The sequence below is a fragment of the Amphiprion ocellaris genome, chromosome 12, assembly GCF_022539595.1.
Source record: "Amphiprion ocellaris isolate individual 3 ecotype Okinawa chromosome 12, ASM2253959v1, whole genome shotgun sequence".
NCBI classification, from domain to species: domain Eukaryota; kingdom Metazoa; phylum Chordata; class Actinopteri; family Pomacentridae; genus Amphiprion; species Amphiprion ocellaris.
The window spans coordinates 23,771,252-23,777,251 of record NC_072777.1 but is presented as its reverse complement, the minus strand read 5'-3'; positions in this window follow the sequence as shown (position 1 = coordinate 23,777,251).

Below are 6,000 nucleotides of genomic sequence, written 5' to 3'. Positions count from 1 at the left end.
TAGAATAAAATACAATTAAAATACAATAAAGAATAAAAGTAATAAATAGTAAAATTTCGTAAAAAAAATTTGTTGGCCAAATGTCTGAAATTCCTATCCTTTGGTAGAAATACTGCTAAGTTAACATGTGGAGAAAATTCATACATCTACTTCTTGCATAGATGTGAGTCTAGATGGGCTACAGTGACTGAAGATCCCATCAGGTTCCCCTCCTGTGAGCCAGGAATAAATCTTAGGGTGCAGTGGGCACAAACTCATCAAAACTAGACTGTTACTGACAAAAACATAGTTTGGTCTGGTAAATCTCCATTTCTGGTAACGCTACAGACAGTAGAAGCAGTATTTGCTGTTAACAGCATGAATCTATGAACCCAACCTGCTTTGTGTCAACATTCCAGGTTGATAATTGTAGCTTAAAGCTGTCTGCTCAATGTGCTTTGGGTCTCCTGATGTATTTGATATATTTTTTAAATCCACAGCCTCTCTAAATATTGCTAAGGCCTTAGTTGGTCATCTTCTAATGGCTACTTCCAGTGTGACCAAGCAAAAATTGTCTCAAGCTGCATGACAATGAGTTCAGTGACTTCCTAAGTCACCACATCTCCAGTCCAGCAGAATGTCTCTGGGCTGTGGTAGAACAGGAGATTGGCAGCTGATAAATCTACAGAAATGATGGGATGCAGTCATGTCAGCATGGAGCAGAATCTCAAAAAGGATGTTCCCAGCATCTTGTGGAATCCAGCCATGAAGAACTGACTCTGTTCTGAGAGCACTAGCCAGCGTTAGTATGCGGTTCATATTAAAGCGCAGGGTGAGCGGATGTGTCACTTGGAGTTTTTTAAAGACAGGGCTGACTTTCTGCCTCCTCTTACTCTGGACTCCCGCTTACAAATCTCACTGCCTGTCATCCAACCTCCTTTTTTTCCCCTCTTTACATCTCCAGTAAGTCATCAGCTGGTTCCTTTTCCTATTACAATCCACGCATTTGTTACTAAATTCAAACGTCTGTCATGTGAAAGATTGGCAGTTAACACTATACGACATGCAGCTACAATAAAAGCCTGATGAGAGCCTCATTTGAATGTGGATTTGTGTGCAGTACTTAGACTCAAGAGGTGTTTTGGGATGCACGAAGCAGGCTGAGTCTGGAGCTCTGAGTGGAGAATTTAAATTAAAATGCATACGTACACAGCGGGTAATAGGTCTGTGAACATCTCCAGCAGTTGAGAATCTGTCGAGCTGCTCTGCGTCTGCTCCGAGTTCATTTAGGGAGGGAGTTTCATCCAGGGAGTACGCCATTACCGCTGTTTATGATATGCTGCGGGGGAGCGGGGGCCGCGGTGCTCGGTGCTTATGGTTTCCGTGTGGGAGGAATTTTGGGAGAAGATATTACACTGATCTAATTAATTACCGTCATAAAAACAGCAAACATCATTAAAGTGTAATTCCATTAGAGCTCCTCATTCCACTAGTATTCATTAGCAGACAAGAGTGGGAAACGGGAGACTCGCAGGGAGACGTCGTGCACATGTCCACACCCACACTTAGTCGTGGACGCGCATGTGCACGAACGCTAAAATCATTCTGGGAGGATTGTGCAGAATTCAAATCAGTGTTCCACTGCTATAGACTGAGAAAGAGAAGGATGATACAGGAGCAGTGAAATTTATAGTTGCAGAATATTTTTAAAGGATGTCAGTGCTACATCTTATAAGGATCCTATAGGATTTATGTGGAGCCTTTTCCCAGCATGCCAGGTAGAGGGACATGCAGGGCAGGTCACCGGTGGGTTGCAGTAACATGTTTTCACGGAGAATCTACCTCAACTTGTCTGTAATCTCTTTAGAAAATGGTGCAAGCAGCAGCAGAACGGAAGTTTCTTTCACTTCTAAAAAGTGGCACCAGCTCAAAACAATTTCCTTCAAATTATTCTCCATCAAAGAATAACTCTGTTTTATTATAATGTGCTTTTCTGAGTGCCGGCTGTCATTCCTATCAGTTTTTATAATGGTGATTAAACGGCGCTGTCAGCTGTGGCACCACCGGATGCCAGAACAAGAAACAGAGAACCAGACTGATCTGGTTCCGAAGTAGTTTAGCAAACAGCTGGCAGTCAGCATTCAGTATTCAGAAACAAGTAGAGCTGAGCCCTGCTCTGGATTGTGGAAAATGTGTTTTTGGAAATGAAACAATGCTTGTCATCTTGTGTACAATGACAGAGGGACGTAGTCGTGCATTGGGTGATAACAGAAGTTTTGATTTGTTCACAGGGATGTGTAAATCCCCTAAAACTATTTTAAAACACCCAATAACTGATTACTCTTCAGCAAAAGTTGTCAGACTAGTCATTACATGACATAAGTTGTATGGAAGTGATGGATGTAGTTTCCTGGTGGAAAAAGTGAGGCCATTCAGACACAACATAAACCTGCATTCTCTGTAACAGCCTGCAGGGGTGACTCCTTTGTTTGAAAAAGATTGTGTGATCGTGAAGATAGTGAAGAAAAGAACCCTACTTCTCACATGATCTGACACCACAGTAAACGTTTCCTGAATTAGTTCATGGTCTCAATTAGTTTCAAGACTATAAATTCAGCATGATGCTCATTTTGTCAATTCTGATCCCATTTAGAGTAACATTGATGATAAAGCATGGCATTTTTTAGGGCGGGGCCATCTTGTGATTGACAGGTCACTACTGTTCCATACTTAAAATCAAAACCACCAAACTCCTGCACACAGACTTGTTTTAATGGTGATGTAGCCTTTGTGCACCAGCTACCATACCCTCTCCTCTTTCTCACCTGGATCCAGTGGCAAGCAGTCCAAGACAACCGGAGGTGAGTCTAGCGCAGTGGAAAAATGCCCTATGCTTGATTGACTGCAAGTGGGACCGAACATTCCACATGTGTTCCGTGCTTTCTCACCATCTGGATGGTGGGTTATTTTTGGGGGCTTCCTCTGCCTGGAACCGCCATGTACTGCAGAGGTAACAGGAGCACCACAAGTGGTTATGACATGGCATGACATGGTTGGTCTTCATCATAGAGAGGTTAGTATGGTCAGCTCTTGAGTGATCATATATTGTGCTTCACAAGGTGCTGGATGTGGAGAGACCAGTCTAGGACACATTTAAAGGCCACTAGGAAAGGTACTACTCCTCAAATGATCCCTGACCCCCACCATGCTTAAATGTTGCCGTGAGAACAATAAAAGTCACTTTTCCTTCGGTTAACAGATTCAGGATTCAAGTTTCGGATTCAATAATTTTTTGGATTGTATTTGTTCAAGAATATAATGAATCCTGAGGAAAATGATGAACCTGACAATAGTGCACATAGTGTAAAGATGCAAAAAAGGTCGCCCCTTCTTCCTACTTAACACAAATGAAGCCAAAATACCGCAAAAATGACGACTGTTCCATAGTCAGTACAGTAGTGATCGAAGAGCAGAGATGTGGTATCAAGGTAAAAGCATGCTGCGGTTAATTGATAACTCTAAACTGTCCGTAGGTGTGAAGGTGACAGTGCTTGTTTGTCTTTGTGTAGCCCTGTGATAGACTGGCGACCTGTCCAGGGTGTATCCTGCCTTCATCCTAAGTCAGCTGGAATAGGCTCCAGCCCCCCTGTGACCCTAATGAGAATTAAGCAGGGTATAGATAATGGAAGGATGGATAGATTTGTTTATTCGTACCTCCTTGCACCCTGATGTGGTCCAAACATGTCTTATTGCAAATACTTCACATGTACCACCTCTGTTAGGGGCTTGTATGCACGAAACTGTGAGGAACATTAACAAAAAAGTGAAGTTGTCTGAATGACTGAATGCTGTCACTTTACTGGAATGACGAAACCAGCAATGTTACAGATGGTGCTGGGCGATATGGAAAAAATCATATATCACGATATGGATTGTTTTATATCACGATATACTTTGATGAGGTCTTGAAAGCTGTCCTTCTCAACTACATACATGGGAGCCATGCCTTTGCAAATGTAACGCAAGATGGCATGCGATTTGTTTATGGCGCTGGGACGTTTTCTCATACAGCGTGCTTTGTGTGAAAGACTGCTTTATCTTCAGCTGGCTATAGTTTTTCTTTTCGCAACTTGCCCCCGCTGTTCCACAACTTGGTTTAGCTCAGATTTTTTGGATTCTTATGTATTCTTTTTCACGGACCTTCTTTAGGAGATAGAAGAGGTTTGTTGTGGTGACATGAGGCGCAGGAATAGTCTTGTAGCATAGTTTGCATATGGCCGTCTTCTGCTCCGTGTCAGACCTCTTGAACCCAAAATGTAACCAAATCACAGACGTCCCTCCTCTTTTCGGTAGAAGTGCTTCTTCTTGGGCTGCCTGCGTAGCTGTCTCTGTCTGTTGCGACTCCGGGCATGAAACTTCAACCTGTTGTGTGTCCATCATTCAGCACTCATGAGTTAAGTAAAGTAAAGCATGTCGCAAACCCGCGTGAGAATCAAAGAACGTAAAGCAGCGTCATGTCACAAAACCACAAGACGGAGTTTCTTTGCGAAAAATCTTTTTAATTTTTCTTTATTTTCACTTATATAAACTTAGAGTATGCATAGTGACAAGAAAACACTAATACAATCGTCACAGGCTATTTAATGATATATTTGCTGTAATAATTGATAAAGTTAGGATGGAAATTAAAGAAACGATAGAAGAGAAATGGCACGATAGACACTTTTCTATCGTTCTCACGATATGTATCGTCATATCGCCCAGCACTAGTTATAGATCTCATGTCTGAAAATGGCTTATTTGGCAACTGCACTGGCCTTAAGTGCACTTTTGATGAAAGGAACTTTACCAAACTCATTTTAGTGGCTGCTTCCCTGTAGCCTCACATTGTCTTTCACTGAGAGGAGGCTATGAAGGAGATTGTTGTCCATAAACTCCCCCTACAGCATCAGCATCAGCAGTCTCATCAGCTGACCTATGAGATTATCTAGTTTGCGGTTGATAAGCTCAGAGTAGCCGGTAAGGTCATACTGGATTGTACTCATTTTTGGCACCCATGTGTCCTCTTGGGGGACTCGGAAAAGGTCGTGAGGATTCAAGGCCTCCACCCCAGGTATATTGCTTTTGTGTAGTTGACTTATATCTCATCAGACTTTTATCACTTAATCCATCTACTTGACCTTTGGCGGAGTCTCCAAAACTATTTCTTTTAACAGATTTTGCATTGAGCCTCGTCAGATCCCCGAGGACAGCGCGAGCCGTTTCTGAATGATTAATGCCCCGCTTTGTTCTGCCTGAAAAAGCTTTTCTTAGAAGCCCCATTCAACTGGAGATCGGTGGAGGGGAGAGACACAGACAATACCACAGGAATAAATAACATTCTCACACCCCATAGTCATATCTCACCGGCTATTGACAATAAAAAAAGAGAGTCTTTCAGGGTATGATTCATTACTTGAAGAGTGGAATGCAGATTGCCTGCGAGGTTCTCTTATTTACTTCAGTACGGATTCTTTCCACCTTTGTCTTTCTTTACACATCAGTAAGACTAATGATCGCAAGCTGCACAAGATGTCAGAGAGCTGTATTTCTCTCAGAAAGCAAAAATCACATAAATGTATATAATAAAAGGAGGTACAGAGTACAGTCTGAATCCAAATACAACCATAGGGTGACAATGCCCTTCCTAATTCCACTCTTTGCTGTAGTCCATTGTGTTTCCAATCTGTGGTGATGGAGCAGAGTGCCCATTCTTCACGTCCATCTGGTCAAGTGTTGATTGTCTGAGGAAGGAGATTGTCAAAGTGGGAGCAGACACCCTGCAGTAAGCGCCACCAGCTCAGGGGAGGGAGGAGGGGTGGAATCTCAGACACTGACACCGTGGCTGAGGGATCCAAATGTGAAGATTGCAATTCCTCAAAAGTGTTTGTGCAGTGTTCATGCTAATACAGCACTTAAGCTGAGAGAGAAGGGAATATAATGAAGAGGCCTGGCTGTACTACATCCTCACGGGAGAAACAA